The 21,082-nt window shown below is 43.3% G+C and overlaps 1 long non-coding RNA gene across 1 annotated transcript in view; it reads left to right on the top strand.

Moving 5' to 3' along the window:
• LOC112649962 (uncharacterized) overlaps positions 1-6,904 on the top strand; it is a 181,064-nt gene extending 174,160 nt beyond the window's left edge. The window contains exon 8 of the long non-coding RNA XR_007414110.1: positions 6,746-6,904. This is a non-coding gene — a long non-coding RNA (uncharacterized LOC112649962). The remainder of the gene's footprint in view (positions 1-6,745) is intronic.
• The last annotated feature ends 14,178 nt before the right edge of the window (positions 6,905-21,082 follow it).

Raw genomic sequence — 21,082 nt, 5'->3', positions numbered from 1 at the left:
TACAAGAAAAAAAAAAAAAAAACAACCTTTGTAAACAGAATGACTAAATGACTAAGATGCTTAACCAAAGAAATCAGTTCCTTCAATGTTTTGGGCTCCTGCTCAACCTCCAGGCCTTTGCATTTGCTGTCCCTCCATCCAGATGATGTCCTTGGCTGATCTAGTGAACTCCCAGGTATCCTTCAGATCTTAATTTAAGTGACCCATTCCTTGAGAAGCTGTTGCTGGTCCTACTCTTGCCCTGAAATAGATGGCTTTTCCTGTTCCAGAGTTATCCTTTGCTAACCTCTGACTCTGTACTTGATTTACTTTTGCTGTCTGTCTTCCTAATTGTAAGCTTGGTGAGAGCAGACCCATTGAAATGTCTGGAGAATGGGACGCTCAGTAGTTTAGCACCTGCCTTCGGCCCCGGGCGTGATCCTGGAATCCCGGATCGAGTCCCACATCGGGCTCCCTGCATGGAGCCTGCTTCTCCCTCTGCCTGTGTCTCTGCCTCTCTCTCTCTCTGTGTCTCTCATGAATAAATAAATAAAAAAAATCTTAGGGGATCCCTGGGTGGCGCAGCGGTTTGGCGCCTGCCTTTGGCCCAGGGCGTGATCCTGGAGACCCGGGATCGAGTCCCACGTCGGGCTCCCGGTACATGGAGCCTGCTTCTCCCTCTGCCTATGTCTCTGCCTCTCTCTCTCTCTCTCTGTGACTATCATAAATAAATAAAAATTTAAAAAAAATAAATAAATAAAATCTTAAAAAAAAAAAAAGAAAGGAAATGTCTGGAGAGGCATTATAATACAGAAATTAAATAGTAACACATAAGTTCCAGAGTTTATGAGACCTGGGTTCAAATTATGATTCCAGTACTTACTGGCTGTGAGGCCTCAGGCAACTTCTTGAATCTGATCCTGGTTTTGCCACATTTTAAGTGAATACTCTAATACCTACATTGTAGAATCATCACAAGAGTTAAGAGAAATTATGAGTATAAGGCACTTACAAGGAGTACCTAGAACATAGTGCATCCTCAATAAACCTATGTTAAAAAAAAAAAAAGAAAAAAGGGACAGAGAGAGAGGGGAAGGAAGGAAGGAAGGAAGGAAGGAAGGAAGGAAGGAAGGAAGGAAGGAAGGAAGGAAGGAAGGAAGAGAGGGAAGTGAATGTTTACACAAAGTGATAGATGAAAAATCCCCACAACTGTTAATGGATTCTAATCTTGAGGATTGCTCTTCTCTATTTAGCTATGACCAAATTAGAGGGGCTTTAACATTTTGAAGTTGAAATGCATACATTGCATTGTCTTTTTTTTTTTTTTTTTTTGGAATTGTCTTTTATGGAGAAAAACAGGCTTTTCAACACCGTTACCCTGAGGGGGAATGCACGATCTGCCTTTCCATTCCTCCTTATGGGCTGATGTGATTTTCATCTTTCATCTTTGGGTTCATTCATTCTTGATGAGCGTCATATCTTTTATTAACATAAAAACGCTGTTTACTGAGCACCTACTAGTACAGGAATTACAGCTAGCACAGATATGGAGCCACATGGCCTTTTCAGCTTTGCCTGGAAATGGCAACATGAAACTTGTGTGAGGCAAAGGAGTGGATGAGGAAACTCCGTATGTGTAGCTCATGTATTTGGGCATCTTATTGCTGGAACAGGAGTTAGAATGACAGTGACTTTTATCTTTCTCAGAAAAGCTCAACTTTAAGTACCTGCCATATGCCCGGCCCTGTAACAGGGGACAGAAACAGAAGTAAGGCCCAACTTCTGCTCTCGAGGAGTGACCACTAAGTGGGGGGAGTTAGAGAGCTATGTGGAAGCTAAGGAAAATGCTATAGGAAAAACACAAGGATAGTGCCTGAGATTTCAAAGGAGGCAAAGCACCTATCAGGTTAGAGATATTACAAAAGACTTTATTCATTCATCCCTGCATTCACTCAATGAAAAATATTTATTGGATGCCTATTATATGTTGGGCACTAAACTAGCTATGAAGAACAAGAGATAAATGGGCCAATATTCCTAACCTCCAAGACTTAATAATAAAGTGGGAGGGACATACTATATCATTCACCCATTCATTGATTTATTCAACATTCACTGAGTGTTAAGTCCCAAGTTCAAGGATGAAAGAAGCATGCTCCCTCTGGTAAAAGAACCCGTAGTCTAGTTCAGGAGATAGGTGTATAAATGAAACTTTTAACATACCTAACATGGCACCTAACACAGTGTATTGAAATTTCTCAAAGTCCCCAGGCAGATGGTGAGGGGGCAGTTACTTCTTTTTGGGGTTAGGGAAGGCTTCTGAGGGAAAAACAATGGAGGGGGTACCTAGAAGATGAAGGACTTTGCCAGGTAGTTGTACAGTGGAGGGAGGTAGAGTGTCTGAGGCGGCTCGTACACGTAACTAGAATAAGAAGCAAGAATAGAGACGTGTTGGAACAGAGGCCAGTTTGTGGAGGGCTTTTAAGCACTGTGGCTGGGAGAATGGAATGTCAAGGTGCAATGACTGCTCAGAGGATCAGGTGAGTAAAATTGAGCCCAGGAGGGCATGGAGGGAATGTCGGGGAAAGATTCACAATGGAGTGGGTGTCCAAGAGTCATAAATGATGTGTAGGAACTTGCTAGACCAGAAAGATAAAAGCATTCAGTTGGGAGAAAACAGCATTCCTCGGGGAGATGTTCCCTCTTCTTGGATTCTGATAGATGCAAATAATGGAAAGCAGGAATTGCAGAAAGAGAAACAACTTAAGCCGAAGGTAGAAAGCTCGCATACATACGTAAGCGAAGAGTAGTGAAAGCTTGTGGAAGCAGCTTTTCCTGTGTTTCTAATTTCAGTTCACTCTGTTCACTCTGTTTCTGGCCCTGACTGTGACCATTGCATAAATCAGCAGAGCAGGGATGCCCCCATCCACTCCCTTCTCTTCAAGGGTAGCTCTTGAGTATGTAGAGTTTTTTTTAAAGTTAGGAGACCAAATTTGTGTTTAAGGCCTCCAGTTCAATCACAACTGCTCATGGCTTGAGTACCCTGTGATGAAAAGGGCCCTGAGGCTCCAATGTAGACGTGACCACTAGACACAGCTCTTCCTTCCAGACTGATCCACACCAAAGCTTTAGGCTGTGTTGTGGACTGGGGAAGCCAAAAAGGAACATGCTCATTTTCTCCTTCTGAGTTTGGCAGTAATTGAAAAATAAGACCAGGAGTCATGCCATTAGGGAAAGAACAGACATATGGCTGGTGATGACTCTCAGTGACCAGCTCCTCAGCTTTTCCCTGGTTGCAGTTGGTTGGTCCCAAGGGTCTTTGCCCCCACAGCTGGTGTCAGAGTCCTTCGCTGCAGGCTTTGGAACTGACTCTGAGAGCTATGGCTCCTGGCCTAGTCTCAGGTCACCCTGTTCCTGGAATGGGGCTCCCTGCCAAATAACTGTCTTGCTTAAATTCTGTTTGCTCCAATTGCTCCTTCTGGAGATTAAGTTTTCTACCAGAAGCTTCACTTAAGGGAGAATCCTTGTTTTTAGGCCTCTTGTGCTGCCTGTCTTGGCGGACTCCCACCCCTAGCAGCGTGTGATGCTCTGATACCCTCTTTCCTCTTTCCTGATTCCTTCTTCCCTGACCATGTGCACTGTTCTTAGCAAGTCTCTGGTTTTCAAGTCTTTGCCTTCCCTCTTTGATTTGGCATAACTGTCATTACTAGATACTCGTTTCTGACATCAGGAGGCTGATTTCTTTGAACAAGCACACTAGCACTAGCACATACCCAATTTAGGGCTGTTATTTGAAGGAGTCACTTGGGAAGGTTGCATTACATGCCCAGTCTGGGGATGCTGTTATTGTTCAAGAACATTTCTGGAATTCCTATGTTGGAATTTCGTGCAGTCACAGGGCAAGGCAGGACCCCTGTCCCTCACCCCCTCTCAGTTCTGCTTTCCAGTTTGTGTGCCACTGAGGCTCCAGGAGCTTTGGAACCCAGAGACCACACATCAAATTCTAGGAGGAACTGAAACCTGCCCTCTGCTCTCCTACCACATGACTCTCCTTCAGAGCCAGCTTGCAAGCATAGAAGAAATGACCTCATAACTGTATAGCAATGTTTATTAATCTTTTTTGCATCATGGGGCCCTTGGGGAATAGGATGAAAGCTAAAGACACAATCCCTTAGGAAAAGATACATACACTTAACGCTTCCACACACTCTACGATGAGAACCCTGCCCTATGGAAACAAACAGTTTTCCCCAAAATTGCAGCAGGACTGTCCTCCTCATCCTCTAGACCTGCATCCAAAATGACTTCTGGCTATCCCCAAATATCAAATCTCTGAAGGAACGAGATGTTCCAGTGCTGAGGAGGTCCAAAAGAATGTGCTGTAAGCTCAAAAGGCATTTCCACAGAGAGCATTCCAAAGATGTTTGAAGAAAGCCAGGGTCCCTGGCAAGTGCGGCTTCTCCAGATGACCACCTGGAAGAGGGTAGCATCTGTGTTCCCGTCCTGGTGGGCTCTTAATCAGCCCCATCCCTCTCAGGCAAAGCTCATTCGGGCGTTCCGGTAGGAGAATTTCCTATCTGCTGGACAGTGAGGGACCATTAGAAGACTTAGCGGATACTGCGTCCTCCCCGCAGGCTTCAGGGACCTCTTTCTCCAGACAGTTTGCGCTTCTTGCTTCCTGTCCCAAACCTTTGTATAAACCTGCATCACTATTTTCATCTCCACTGCTCCCAGCCGACTTTGGGTACAGACCTGAAGGGCAGACACTGGATTCATGCATCTCATCATTTGACATTTACTAAGGCCACAGGGTGTTAACACCGCAGTCACGATGGTAAATGAAACAGTCCTGCAGATTCTCAAGAAAGGCAGACAAACAAGTCACACAACAAACTGTGTTGAATGCCACCCTCTGGGAAATGCAGGGGGCTTTACAGTCCAACCTGTCTCTCGGCGACGGTAGTCTTTTAAGCCAAGTTGTGATGTGATGTACCTGTTTCCCAGCACCAAGTCTGTGCCCAATCGTGAGCCCTTCCCTACGCAACATCCTGTGTGCTTGCTGCAAGTCCGGCTCACTCATGGGGTGTGTGTGTATGTGGCGGGGGGGGGGGGGGGGGGGGTGACTGCTCACTAATGTACCAGGGGCTGCGGTGAACCAGGGAAAGCCAGCTAGCGTCAGGCCCTGCTGGTTACATCTTCTAGCTTTTACTGAGACATCTGTGAAGTTGTGGGAAAAGCCGCGAATTTAGAACCGCTGTCCTGAGGCTTTGTACGGACTACACTGGAGAGTTCTCTCCCGGGCCTCCTGTATACTGATGCCACCTCCCGGAGCAAAGGGGGCTGTAGATCTTCGCCAAAGGTGGGGGGGGGGGGTAAGCATCCCGTCCATCTCACGTGTCCTAACCGGTCCCCAGCTTTGCAGGGGAAGAGAAGGGCAGGGTAACGGTGGATTTAAGAGAAGGGACAGGACACTGCTTTTTAGGGCCTGTGCCTGCTCCTTTGCTGCCTCACATGCCCTGGATTTGGCAGGGAGGGGGCAGTTTGAATTCCAGGCGGGCTAAAAGGCCTTGGCTGGGAAGCCTGCACGGATTTCATAACAGCAGGGAAAAGCTTCCCACGGAGAGGGAGGCTGGGGGTGGTGGTGAGGGGGGGTGAGGGGGGTGGGAATGGGAGTGGGGGGTGAGGGTGGGGGGTGAAGGTGGGGAGTGGGGGGGTGAAGATGGGTAATGGGGGTGAGGTGGGGCGGTGGGGATGGGGAATGGGGGTGAAGGTGGGGAGTGGGGGTGGGGAATGGGGGTGAGGTGGGGAGGTGAGAGTGGGGGTGGGGAATGGGGTGAGGTGGGGGGTGAAGGTGGGGAGTGGGGGTGGGGAATGGGGTGAGGTGGGGGGGTGAAGGTGGGGGTGGGGAATGGGGGTGAGGGTGGGGAGTGGGGGTGGGGAATGGGGGTGAGGTGGGGGGTGAAGGTGGGGAGTGGGGGTGAGGGTGGGGGCGGGGGGCGAGGGGTGGAGGTGGGGGCGGGGGGAAGGCCGCAATTCTGCAAATCCGAAAGGGTAGGGATGAAAGGATGAGGCCGAAGGAGGAGCACTCCCCCGGGCTATCAGGCAGCTCCCTCCAAGGCCTCGCTTGCAAGCGCGACTCGCAAACCGGATCATCTCAAACTTGCCCCCGCCCTACCTAGCTGCCCGCCCAGGGCCGCCCGGCCACCCGCGCATGCGCGGAGCTGGCGCCGCCACCAAACATCTTCTAGACGCTCATCAGTGGCGTCCCGATCCTGTCCTTTTATCTCCGGTTGTGCCTCGTGCTGCATCCAAAGCAGTTTCGGAATCTGTAGGCTGCTGGAGGACGATGGGGTTGGAAAGAAACGAGGCAAGGAGCGCTCGGGCGGGGAACTACAATTCCCAGGAGGCGCCGCGCTGGCCCCGCCCCTTGTGGGCGGGCCGAGGGCCCTGCCGCGGCTTAAAGCGGCGAGACGGATTCCTCGCTGGCGCGGCCCGGCGCTGAGCTCGTGCCTGGGGCCTTGGTGGTGTCTTTCTGCTTTTGCCTGTTTGCACTTCGACTAGCAAACAGCGCAAAACAAATAAACAAACAATAGTTAAGCGCGTTTAGAGGCTGCTTTCAAGCTCAGGAGCTTGCTGCTTCTGCTTCACAAATTCTGAATCGTCCATTTAGCAAATGAGAACCTACAAAAAATAGCTCGTGTGTTCAATTTCTGTAAGAGGAATTACTTTTCTTGCCCTGTCAACGTAACTTTATTTTCTTTTCTAGTTTTCAGGTGACAGTGACCGATGTTTAGTCTCACTTATTTTCTCTGATGACTCAACACAGTAAATAAGACGGTCTGTTTGGAAAAGCCCTGCAGTAAATCATCCTGAAAAAGTAAAAGCTTATTTATTGATTTGATAACTTTTCTATTTTACTCTTCTAGCTTTATATTTTGTAATAAAGCGTCTTTAAAATGTAGCACACTTGAAATCGTGTTTTAAGGTGTGGATTTAAAAATCTGCTCCCCCCCCCCCCAAGATTGTATTTATTCATGAGACAGAGAGAGAGACAGAGACTAGGTAGAGGGAGAAGCAGGCTCCCAGCAGGGATCCCATTGTGGGACTGGATCCCAGGGCCCCAGGACCGACCTGAGCCAAAGGCAGATGCTCAACCACTGAGCCACCCTGGTGCCCCTTAAAATCTACTTTTAATTGTGATTTAATCTTTGAATAGGACTTAGAGGGGCGAGGTTTAAAACCGCTGTTCTTCGCTTCTTGCTATAGGGAAGCAAAACGCGAGGGTTCTTACTGGCTTGGGGTCTAGCTATCAGAATAATGCCATTGGGGTCCTAGGTCCTCATGACTATTGTGGGTTTCCTGAAGAGTAGTAACTGTGTTAAGAACTGACTTAAGATTTTATCAGCTTAACACATGAAATGTCAGAACTTCCCTACTCTCTTTCTACCTCAAGTCCTAACCCTGATTTTGTAGCAGCTGCTAATAATCCACCTCTACTTGCTAACAATGAACTCTTTTTGCTTTTTGCAAACAAGTACATTTTAAAGGCCTCAAAGGGAATCATTTCAGAAGTAGAATGTGTAATGGTTTTAGAGTTGGAGCTTTTCTTTGTTTTTGGACGTCTCAGCTTCAGCTTGCTGAGTTTTATGACTGTGTGTGCATTCAGTCTGTTTAGTGTGGTATTTGTGGATAATATGAAATTAGCCATCTTTGCCAAAAATTAACAAAACGTATAATTTCTTATTTGTTCTTTGTGTATGGGAGCTTAGCTATAGGCATACTGGAAAATGGAAATAATAGTTGACGTATAGTGATTTGGGGGATGACTAGAGCAGCTATTGTGCTCTAAACAAACCCTCCATACATGATGAAACATTAAATTGGGGAGAAAGTAAGTCTCGTGATATTTGGTAAGATTTAAAATTTCCCCAAATTCTCATGTGTTCTCTTTATGGTTTAAAACAGAACAAGCTTTCTAGCTATCAACTGCTTTATTAAACATTCAGTTTGTCAAGTCTTAGGCAGCAGAGTAAGAAAAGGAAGCATAACATACAAGACACTATTATTGTATACAAGACAATTTCAAGAGAACTTACAAATTATTAACACTTTTAAGAAAAGGGAGCTGGAAATAAATGGAATATACAGCAATCAAACTTATTCTTGTCACCTCCAACAAAGGACAAATATCAATTTGACAAAAGATACTACTTACATTTAAACAAAAACATCAGAAACCTAGAATAAATCTTTAAAAAAAGGTGTGCAGAATTTTAATGGAAGTATAAAGCTTTATTGAAAAACCTTAAAACATTTAAATAAATAGATACATCATGGATGAAAGGATTCTATTTTGTAAAACTATCAATTGTCCTCAAATCTAAATACACTTAATGTAACCTGAATAAAATTCTCAAGTGTTTTTAGTGTTTGTACATTTACATATCAAATATGCTACATGTATATTCACATACTAGATATTTAGTGTATTTAGACATTATGTGTGACCTAACAACTTATTCTAAAATGTGTGTGAAAGATCAATGGTTCATGAATAACATTTTTAAAAGAATAAGGTGGGGAGGGATGCCTGGGTGGCTCAGTGGTTGAGTATCTGCCTTTGGCTCAGGGCATAATCTGGGGATTCCAGGATCAAGTCCCCCATCAGGCTCCCTGCAGGAACCCTGCTTCTCCCTCTGACTGTGTCTCTGCCTCTCTCTGTGTCTCTCATGAATATATAAATAAAATCTTAAAAAAAAATGTTTAAAGGTAATAAGGTAGTATGGTGGTGTTGCTGGAATAGGCAAAAAGAGAACAGAACATAGACTATGCATATATGGGGACTTATGTGATAGATCACTGGGATGAGATGGACTGTTTAGTGCTTGAAATGATTGGTTAGCCACATGAAAAAACAAAGATCTCTAAATCTCAACATCAAAAAGAAAAAAAAAGAATAAATTCTAGGTTAACTAGAGACTTAAAAAACTTTAAAACTTTCAGATGTTCTCCTATCTATCTTTACAAACTTGTCTAGAAAAGCATTTCGTAACCAAGCCACACAAAGCCCAAACAATGAAGCAAAAGATAGGTAAATCTGACCACATTAAAAACAAGCAAGAAAGGAAACAAAACTTCTGTTTTATTTGGAAAACACAAGTGACAAAGTAAGGCAAACAGTGGGAAAACCTTTACAACTTAGAGATAAAAGATTAATTAATATTCAGGACATTTAACTACTACAAATCAATAAAGCAGAGGCAAATGATACAATGTAATGATATGACTTAGCAATTCCCAGAAGAGGAAAACCGAAAAGCTAATAGTGAGAAGATCTCAACCTCTCTAGTAATAGGGAAATACTAATTAAAACAACAAGAGGACATCGTTTCACATTTATCTGGCTGGAAAAATTACTAAGACAAATAACATCCAGTGTTGTCAAAGACGTTGGGCAGCAGAAACTCTCATCTACTGATGTTAGTGTAAGTCGGTTCAGTTTGGCAATATCAAGAAAGTCAAGACTAAAGGAAATCCACTTTGAGCATATAACCTAGAGAAACTCGACATATGGTATGCATATGCATAAAGTGACATGATGGAAAATATTTATAGATGATGACAGCTCCAAATAGAAAACAGTGAAAATGTCCCTCAAGAGAAGAATGGAAATCAATTCATTCAATTGAATGCCATAAAGCAGTAAAATGAATGAATTAGAACTGTATTATCAACATATATAAATCTCAAAAATGTATTTTGTGCAAGAAGAACAAGTTATAGAATGATGTGTCCAATGCCAGTATAATACCACATATGCAGGGGATCCCTGGGTGGCTCAGTGGTTTGGCGCCTGCCTTTGGCCCAGGGCGGGATCCTGGAGTCCCAGGATCGAGTCCCGCATCGGGTTCCCTGTGTGAAGCCTGCTTCTCCGTCTGCCTGTGTTTCTGCCTCTCTCTCTCTCTCTCTCTCTGTGTGTGTGTCTATCATAAATAAATAAATCTTAAAAATAATACCACTTATGCAAACTTTAGAACATACAAAGCCATACTAGTTATTGATTACAGATACTTAACATTTTTTTTGCACATGTGCAAGGTGGGGGGTGGGGGGAGAAGTGGGGAGAATCTTAAGCAGATTCCAAGCTCAGTGCAGAGCCAGATGCAGGGCTCCATCGAACACCCCTCAGATCAGGACTCCCGGGTGGCCCAGCAGTTGAGCGACTGCCTCTGGCCCAGGGCGTGATCCTGGAGTGCTGGGATTGAGTCCCACATCGGGCTCCCTGCAGCGGGCCTGTTTCTCCCTCTATGTCTCTGCCTCTCTATCTGTGTCTCTCATGAATAAATAAATAAAATCTTTAAAACAAAACAAAAAAAGCACCCCTCAGATCATGACCTTGAGCTGAGATTGAGAGTCAGATACTTAACCAACTGAGGCGCCCAGGTGCCCCTAATTATAGATACTTTTATATGTAGAGAAAACATAAAGGAGATATGTAAGATTAATAAACAGCAAATTTAAGGGGCAGAAATCAAATTGGAGCTTCAAATATGTCTGTAAAATTTCATTTATCTCTTGAAATTGTCCATTAAAAGAAAAAGGACTGACCTCTGGTGAACTGAAGTTACATTTTCAAATAACTTTCTGAGTTTCCCTTGTAATTCAATCCTGTGAGTCATTGCTCTCTGTAGGATCCCTTGGCACCGAGGACTAAGGCATGTAGGGGCCTTGCTGAGGGCCATCTGTCCAGCTTTCTGTCTGCACATCCCAAAACACAGTTGTGTTAGTGAAGATAACATGGTTAGCCACACTGAGGAGTTTGAAGCTCGCTGAGAAGCTGTACTCTAGGAACAGAACAGGTGCGGGCTAAGAGCTTAGATCTTTACTACCAATCTGTGATAGATGCAGATGGAAGCTACAGTTTTAAGCACTTAAAACAACTCCTTTCTCTCTCCGTAGGCATCTTCCAATCAAAATCGGCAAATTAATCTGTTGGAATCCCAGGTACTAGTGGGACGGCAGCTTAGCCAGATTCTTGAGTGGGGGTCTCTACTCTCTCCACAATTGGTTCTGAGTTTTAGAAAAGGTGCTTCGGGGAGTAGGCCATATGGATAAAGGTGGTCCAAAGGTACAAACTTCCAGTTATAAAGCAATCAAGTCCTGGGACGTGATGTACAGCATGGTGATGCTAGTTAAGAGTGCTGTATTGTATATTTTAAAGTTGCTGAGAGTAGATCTTAAAAGTTCTTATCACAAGAAGTGGCACCTGGGTGGCTCAGTCTGTTCGTCATCCGCCTCTTGATTTCAGCTCAGGTCATGATCTCAGGGTCCTGGGATTAAATCCTGTGTTGGGGTCTGCTTAGCACGGAGTCTGCTTAACCCACTCCCTCTGCTCCTCTCCTTGTGTGCTATCTTTCTCTCTAAAATAAGTAAATAAAGTCTTTTTTTCTTTTTAAGTTCTTGTCACAAGAAAAAAATCTTTTGTAATTTCGTATGGTGATAGATGTTAATTAGATTGTGGTGATCGTTCTGTAATATACACATATATCAAATCATTATACTGTACACCTGAACTAATACAATATTATATGCCAATTATGTCTTAATTTAAAAAAGGAAAAGTTTCTTTTTATGTTACTTTTTAAAGGTTTGAAAATAGTAAAAAAAAAAAAAAATCCACCTGCAGATTATATTACACACTTTGCTTTACTAAAGATACGTAAGTGTGAAAATTCAGTTTGGCTGAAACGTTTCAATACTTCTTTTATTATCATTTTGGTAGCACATTCGCTATCATCATCAGCTATTGAAACATGTATCAAACCTAATTTTTTTTAATCCCTCAGAACAAGAGCACTTAGAATAGGATGCTTCATAGGACTTTTGGGCTCTTTACCACCTTTACTTTAATTGAATCATAGATCCTCTTGGATTCTCAAATGATGCGTGATCTTGGAACACTTTTCCATTTATCAGCAAGCAAAGTTTATTAATTAGGCACCTACGTTTGCACTTAAAACACCTTTCTGTACTCTATTGAGCACCTAATAAGTTTTACACTCTTTGTACCATAGAGCTTATAAACTAAAGTAAAACCAGTGGTACAGGCTATTCGGCTTTCCTCTTTGGCCTCATTGCTCACCCTTTTATAACCTCCAGGTTATTAGAACTGCTTGGACTCAGACTTATAGGGTCCCCCACTTACCCTCCAGTCACACCGTGGGCATTCACTACATGCTTTGCTTAAAGATGGTGGGAAAGAGTTTCTCTGTCTTTAGGGAAAGTCTGCTAAGCTTTGCCATGGGCAATTACCTTCTCAACTGGTTTTAAACACATGGTTTTCTATGGACAAAAACCATGTTTAGCTTATTTCAATAGAGTTGCACTCAGGGAAGGGCAAGTAGCCCAAGTTTAAACCACAGTGTAGGGCTCCACCAAGCAAAGTCACCAAGGCAGTACCCAAAGCTGTTAACATCCACGCACATTCATTTTATAGTCCTTCCCCATGCATAGTAAGCCAAAAAGCATTCACCTGTATAAACATGATAAAGTCCTAATATCATAACCCTAAAATAAATAGCAATTTATTTAACAGAGATACAATCAATAGTTTAATGTGAAGAGTCAATTTCCACCAAAACAAGGAGAATGATGGTCTTAAGAGTGGGTTTCTGACTTCCAGGTTGTTACTTAGGTTATTTATCAATTTATAGCCTAGGCTGTCTCTCTCTTGGCCAGCATAGCTTTCCAAGGCAGGGATTTCAGACTCCCGGACAAGTGAGGAGAAGGACTTAGCTCTCTTGGATAAGTGATGTGGTGGGGCTTTCTGGTTTGAAAGAACAGGCAGTCAGGTAAGTGTCACTGAGGGTCCTGGTGACTTTTGTGGCTATGTGTAAGAGGGGAGAGGGGAGCTGTCAGCACAAGCCACTGAATGCCTCATCACCTGCCCAGGGGGCCATGTGAAAATATAATCTGTTCCTCTGCTTTTGGTTGGTGGATATAAAGCGTTTTTAATTATCAACTGACAACTATACACATAGATAGTGGAGTCCTTGGTGAATTGGGAAGGAGAGAAATTATGTTTTGGGGTTCATTCTGCTACTTAGAGGATTACGAAATTAAGTGTGCTTCACAGCATGGTCATTTATGATTTGCAAGTACTAGTCATATGATATCAAAAAGAACTATTTCCTTCTTTCTTTTGCTTCTTTCCATCTTTCCACTTTCCTCCTTCCTTCCCTCCCTCCTTCCTTCCCATTCCTTTATCCAGCCAGCCAGCCAGCAATCCAGCCATTCACCCAATGTTTGCTGACTACTTTCTGTGTAGAAAGTCCTTAGACCTGTGGCTGTGGTCCAGGAATAGAGAGGGTGGAGGCTTGTTCAAGGGCAGGGCAGTGGGGATAGAGTAGTAGAGCAGTGGAGTAGTAGGGGATAGAGTAGTGGGGAGTGAGGGAGGTGACAAGACATCATGACCAGTAGGAGGTGGGGGATGATCTCAGAGGAACCTGCCCTCCCCTCCACCCCCCATTTCAAGAAGATCTGCAGTCTCTGCCAGAAATTCTGGAACTTGGGTGCCACCTGAAATAAACAAAACATGATTAGAACTTCGATCTTTATTTTTTCTTTCTTTCTTTTTTAAGTATTGCAATCTTTCTATACATACTTACAATGCTTAGTTAGCTATGCCTCCCAAGGTTCTGCTGGGCCAGGTTCCACTTGAAAACTATAGTCAACTGGGATGGCTGGGTGGCTCAGGGGTTGAGCATCTGCCTTTGGCTCAGGGCATGATCCCGGGATCCAGGATCGAGTCCCACATAGGGCTCCTTGCATGGAGCTTGCTTCTCCCTCTGCCTGTGTCTCTGCCTCTCTCTCTCTCTCTCTCTCTCTCATAAACAAATGAATAAAATCTTAAAAAAAAAAAAGACTGTAGTCAACTAATTTGCTGCCATCCAGTGATTGTATATCAGTTCACATAATTAAAGTTATAAGAAGCTTAAATGACTGCACTGTATAAATTTTCTAATAAGTTTTTGATCCTCAAAAATCATATAAGAAAAACTAATGAGCTATAGAACAATCAGTTGGTCCAGGAGACCAACTCTAAAGATGGAGAATACCAATGGAAGAGGGAAAGTATTGGAAATGAGACACATAAAAATGCCCTGGGATGGATCACGTATAAATGCTGAGGGCAAATCATAAACTTGGAAAAGCATACAAGAAATATTTATTAGAAAGAGCACTTCAATGCAGGAGTTAAAAATATGCGCTATAGATTGTTGGGATAGGAAGGTTCCTCTGAACCTTCTGCTGGAGACACGTACTATATCACAAGAGCTTGTGCAGGGACGCCTGGGTGGCTCAGTGGTTGATCATCTGCCTTTCTCAGGTCATGATCCTGGGGTCCTGGGATTGAGTCCTGCGTCAGGCTCCCCACAGAGAGCCTGCTTCTCCCTCTGCCTATGTCTCTGCTTCTCTCTGTGTGTCTCTCATGAATAAATAAATAAAATCTTAAAAAAAAAAAGCTTGTGCAGGGGACATAGGCAGAGCCAGAAGCCGAGGAGAATCCGTACAGGAGGACAACGCAGTATGAACATCTCTGTGTTGCTGAATCTAATCACAAACAGCCATATGTTGCTCTCTCAAGAGCCTGATTTTTGAACTCACTAAGTGCATTGTCATGAAATGTATGAATGAATAAATGCATTACTGCTTTAGTAAAATCTATTAAAATGTGATGGCTTGTGGAAATGCAGAGCACCAGAGGAAGACATGAAAGGGTGTGTCTTCAGCTGGGCAGGGCTGTGGTGCCCTGCTGATGGTTACCTTCTGTGTCCCAGAATGTGGCACGCATGTACTGAAGACCTTGAAACATGCCATAGGAAGCTGACCGTTTCCCCTGCATGTTCCGCTTAAGACGGGCATCTCTTCTGGCATAATTTTAGAAAGAATCTTATAAGAATAAAAGCCAGCATAATGGTTAGCTCGGAGCTAGAGGGAGTGAAATGTAGGTAGGTCTCTTACCCCAGGCCAGCGATCTTCCTCCTACATTGCACAGCAACTTAACATTTTACTTCACTTATTTTTTTATATAACAGCAAAATTCACATTTTTTAAAGTGTATAGTTCTATGGGTTTTGAAAAATGCATGGAGTCATGCAACCATCATCAAAATTAAGATGCAGAACAGTTCCATTACCCCCAAAAGTGCCCTGTGCTGCTCCTTTGTAGTCAACCCTTCCTCCCACATTTAACCCCTAGCAACTAGTAACCTAAGTCTCCGTCCCATTAGTCTTGCCTTTTCCAGAGTGACATGCAAATGGAATCATAGAGTAGCAGAGCAACTTTTTAATTAGGGTATTTAAAACAAAAGCCAGCAAGCAAACAGAAACAGAAAAACAGAGCCATTCCCTGAATGTTCTACTTAAGTAAAATTTACAGTGCCAGATTCCTCACATATTCCTGATGCTTCTGAAAATATTTTTCCTGATTGAAGCAACTTTTGCTTCTCTTTCTCTTGGTCTTCACCTTCTACTGTTCAGGAATTTGGGGGGTTGCTTTGCAGTTGGTCCTACATGGTGATGATACTTGAGTTTGTACCGAGGCTTGCTTGGTAATATTTTAATATTTTACTGTTCTGTCTGGAAGAGAGATAATATTGTATTTTTCTAGAACTTTCATAAATAAGATCTGAACTAATGTGGAGAACTGATTCCATGGAGTTCAACTAGGATTTTCCTGAAAGAAAGCAGACAAGAAGGGGTGTGGGAAGCACGGTGAGGCACATAAAAATTAGAAAAACTCTAAGGGTCGTAATTTATGAAGATCAACATCCTACATAAAGGAACATAAGATTCCAGAGACATAAAATTGCAAGGCAGGCAGAGGAAAAGCGATGCCTGTGGGTTTGTTTGGAAGCACACCCAAACTTCACAAGACAGACGGAGCAGCCCTAACGGACAACATGAGCTAGGAGCCTGGTTCTCCATCACCTTCTCTACGCTGGCTCTTCTTGTTCCAGGGCACATTGAATATAGAAATGGATGGTAGAAATTTTACCCTGAATTCCCCTTTGACTATTATTGGTTTTTAAAAAATGGATTTGGGGATGTGGTCTTGTTTGTTTCCATCCTCTGAAGCATGGAATCAGTGACCCTCCCTATGGGGAAATAAGTGTGGGGTAATGTGTAGGTTGTTTCCTGCCTTCTCCGCCTTCACTGGTGGTGTTTGCTGTGCATCTCTACTCGCCTAGGATGGTTGGCTGGTGCTATCTCAGTGCAGTTACCTTCTTTCTATTATGTCACTTCACCTTGCTTTCCCTACCAATTATCAAATCATTTGTATCAAACCCCCTGTGTGTGTCTGATGGCCTGGGCTCCACCATCATGCTCATCACCAACACTGGACCCCAGAGCAGCGCAAGGCACCGAGGGAAGCCCTGTACAAACACGGTGATGGGGAGGAGGCATGGAGACCCACAGGGGCAACATATGCCTCAGATCCTGGTATTTTCTCAACTCATGTTGTGGTAAAATCTGGGCCCCAGCAAGGCATTAATTTATATTTTTATTTGTGAATGCATTTGTGTATACAAACTCTTACCTAAATCTGCTAATGCTTCACTAATAAAAAATAAAACAAAACCCAGTTCTGCATGCAATACGCCCAAGTTTTAAGACAGGGAAAAGTAAATTCATTAAACTAGTGGGTTTGATGTGCAATCCCTGGTGTCAGATGGTGAAACAGATGGTTTGTAAGCACAGAAGCAAAGAAAACAGCATGAGTTTACTAAGAGCAAGCCATGCTAAACTAACCTTGTTCCCCTTTATGAGAGGGTTGACATGGATAAAAAAGAGAGATTCCTTAAAATCAGTATATGTCAGTTTCAGTAAGGTTAAAGTGGTTTCTTTTTTTTTTTTAAGATTTATTTACTTATTTATTTATGATAGACATAGAGAGAGAGAGAGAGAGGCAGAGACATAGGAGGAGGGAGAAGCAGGTTCCACACCAGGAGCCCGACGCGGGACTCGATCCCGGGACTCCAGGATCGCGCCCTGGGCCAAAGGCAGGCGCTAAACCGCTGAGCCACCCAGGGATCCCCTTAAAGTGGTTTCTTGAGGACAAGATGGAGAAAAGTCACCTGAATGGTAACGTGGTCGATTTGTTGCTACTGAAACACGTGGTCAATGGGCCTGTGGCAGCCTTGATGAAGGTATATGGAGGCACGTCATAGGACTTTTAATTGTTTCCAAATTTTTTCAGTAAGTTGAATGAAATTTGCATAAACCCTAGCACAACATTTTAGAGATAGTACAATGAATATAAAAATCAATATTTTTTTTTAAGAAGGAAAATAAACCCAACCGAAACAACACCCCAAACTAATGGATGATTTTTAATAAAGGCAATGTAAAGTCTTAAGTCTGTGTCTTAAAAAATGCACAAGTATATGATGGAGGAGAATTGACTTCTTGTTAGTTCATGAAAAGAAGACATGGATATTTTAGTCAATTTCAAATGTAATGTGAGTCAACCGCATAAAATGGTTTGCTGAGTAATTGAGTAGTATCCGTATCAGATGGAAATGCCCATCACGTTCTACTTTCTAATGGTCACGCTCACCAGTAGTACCATTTCTAAGATCATGTGTCTGATTTTGGGAAAAACATAAACAAACTGGAGCGGATCCAGAGGATCTGACCAAGTCAGTTGGAAAATGAAGATCCTTTCACGGAAGGGCTTGGGGGAAAGCACCCACATGTACTGAATGTCTGTCTACTCTGAGCGTAAGAGAGAAGGAGAAAAGGCTGGAAGCAAAGAGGAGGATGGAATAAGAATTGGTTAGTTTCCTAGGGTTTTAAAGAATAAGTAAATGTGTAGGAAGTAGCCCCAGAGCAGACGTTATCCAGAATAGGGAGAGAGTAAGGCTTTTTTTTTTTTTTTTTTTTTTTTTTTTTGAGTAAGGCATTCTATAGCTGTTGCTTTCTTTGTGTGAGTAAGGCTAAGGCACATGTGCCTGCGTGTGTGCGCATGTGCACGTTGTGTGTGTCTGTATATACGTCCAGGTAAATAAGTAACTAGGAAGCAATCAGAGTCTATTATCTTCATCGGTTTGGCTGCTTTCACAGAACACCACGGACTATGTAGCTTATAAACAACAGAAATGTATACCTCACAGTTCTGGAGGCTAGAAGTCTGTGATCATGGTGCCAGCATGGTTGGATTCTGCAAGAGTCCTCTTCTGAGTTGCAGACTGCTGTTTTCTTGTGCCTCACAAGGCAGAAGGGGAGTGAGAGAGCCGTCTGATGTCTGTTTGGTGAGGGCACTAATCCCACTCAAGAGGGCTTCCCCCTCATGACCTAATTAACCTCCCCCAACTCCCACCTCCCAGTGCTGTCATATTAAGGGTTTGGTTTTCAACAGAGGAATTCCGAGGGGGGACACAGACATCTAGTCCCTAGCAGTATACATTTCTGCTCCCCCTTCTTTCCCCGTGGCTCTCTCCGGGGGAATCCTATTTGTCCTCAGCCACATTTGTTCGTCATTCCGTATTCACTCTTGTCACTTATTTAGTGCCAGGCCTTGTGGTAGAAATTGGAGATGAAAGGTTGAATAAATTCAGTTTGTACATAAAGGGAGCATAGTCTCGAGGGGGCCAATGGGCGTTGTGCCTGCAACAACTCTCACTGAGAGCCTGAGAAGTGCAGCGGAGAGTCTAGAGTCACTCTGTTATCAGTGAAGTGTCAACTGTACAGACTTTCAGAGCTGCAGGGAATTTTGGACATCTGCTCAGTGCATGGTGTTCAGACCGCGCCTTGTGGCATCCTAGGGCCTTTGCAAATATTTCTGAGGGGTTGACGTGTGTGAGAGGGAAGATTCAATCACAAGATGTCTGGGGTCCTCCTTCCTCACACTTCAAGCAGAGCTGCTTCGCTTCTGTTTTGTCTGTTCATCATCCACATCCAAATGAAGTTGAGGAAGGGGTACCGCTATTGCTAAGTGTTTAGCCATGCCCCACATCCATGCAGGAATGTAGCGAACCCTTTGTGGCCAACAGGTATTGTGGTTTGCTTGAGGTGATGAAAGAAATGTTTCTGGTCATGTGCCCATAAAGACTATGAAATCTCTTCATTCAGGGATTTGCTGAAATACCAAATAAGCAAAGATCTTCTGTGCTTCTAAAATCATTCTAAGATTTTTCCCTCAAAAGGTTAGCTCTCTCATAAGACTTCAAACCCCCCGAGGGCAAGAATTTCACTTGTCATTTTTGTTTCTCAAGTGAGTAATGCTGTGAGCATTAATCCAATTTTTGGTGACTATATGAAGAAACAATGGAAAATAATGGATTCATTGGATTCAGAACAGGTCTTCTGACTGATTATGGGACACAAAATAAAATGCTGGAACCTTATTCAATTCTCAGTAACCTGACATGCGGAATATACATATCTTCGTTATCCTGTATTAGCTGTAACTATAGCAATCAAATTAGATATTGATTGGTGTCAGAGAAGAGCTGAACATTTGGCTCTGAAGCGGTGTCATTTCTTCCATCTGTGAACACCCCGTCTCCTGTCCCTTCTTAGTGAATCCTGGAATCTAAGTCACAAATATTGACAGAATCCTGCCAAATTTGTATTGCTCAGAGGAGGGCTATGTAGCTTCTTTCCTTGTGATGCACTGACTCACTGAACAGCTACCCTTGTGGATTCCAATTAACAGGAGTTCTTGTTCTTTCTGGTCAGACTTATAGGCAAATCTAACATCTCCAGGATCCCTTTAGCCACTTCTGAGTGTGGGCTGGAAGCACTCAGACACCCATGGAGGTGCTCAGTGACCAACCGACCCATGACTGTCTGACTTGGGCTTGACCAGACTGAAACTATCTATTGTGGTTCTCCACTGAGAAGGTGCCTTTTGGGCGTGAGAAGACATAACATAACTAGAACAACATAACTAGATAGTGTCTGGAAAGGGTGCTTTTCCCAGTTTTACCAAAGGGGTTAACCTATAAAGCTGCTCCTGGTACATGCACACACATACACACGCTCTCAGCCACTGATGTATTCATGGAAAGAGGCTTTAGTAAAGAGTGGAAGCCAAGATTTTATATATAGACCAAAAAGGGCAGGGATAGTGTTCTTAGAAGGGAGTTGACAAGAAAAAATGAGTGGGAAATATCAGAAAGGGAGACAGAACATGAGAGACTCCTAACTCTAGGAAACGAACTAGGGGTGGTGGAAGGGGAGGTGGGCGGGGGGGTGGGGGTGACTGGGTGATGGGCACTGAGGGGGGCACTTGACGGGATGAGCACTGGGTGTTATTCTATATGTTGGCAAATTGAACACCAATAATAGATAAATTTATATATATAAAAAAGAAGGGAGTTGACAGGCAATTGCTGTAGGTTAGACCAAGAAAGCAAAGAAAGGCCCTGAAAAACTACGGGAATAGGAAGGATCCTGCTTTTGATTAGCAATTCATAAGTCTTAAATTTTATGCTTTTTTGGGCTGTCGCCTTTATCTAGAGTAAACGGAATATTTTAAAAATTGTTCCTCAGACTCTTATCTGTACATTCTAAGACCACAACTTTATAGGTGGGTATAATTTTCTTCATTCTGAGCAACTGAATTCTATAGCTAAGGACACAGAGACAGACCTTTTGTCAGGAAGCAGAGACCTGCTTTTAGCTAGGGGACTTATCAATAGTAACTTTTCCTCAAAGCAAGTCCCAAATCTCAAAGATGGCTCCATTTTGGAGGTGGGAGTTGGGCAAAATGAGTGGAGAGAGGGAGATACAGGCCTCCAGTCACAGAATGAGTAAGTCATGGGAATAAAAAGAAGAGCATAAGGAATAGTCAGTGATATTCTGGTAGGATGTAATGGGACAGATGGTAGCTATACTTGTGGTGAACACAGTGCAGTATATAAATGTGTCAAATCACTAACTTGTACACCTGAAAGTAATGTAACATTGTATGTCAACTTTACTAAAAAAAAATCCAAAACACAAAAAACAAAAAACCCCAAAAACCGTGGCTCCATTTTTTTTTTTTTCAGGGATGCTCATTCTTCCTGTGAACTGGCTTTTCAAAAACTGGA

Source organism: Canis lupus, chromosome 11, assembly GCF_003254725.2.
Source record: "Canis lupus dingo isolate Sandy chromosome 11, ASM325472v2, whole genome shotgun sequence".
Lineage (NCBI taxonomy): Eukaryota > Metazoa > Chordata > Mammalia > Carnivora > Canidae > Canis > Canis lupus.
Note: the sequence above shows the minus strand (reverse complement) of the source record. Positions and strands in the feature narration are given on the sequence as shown.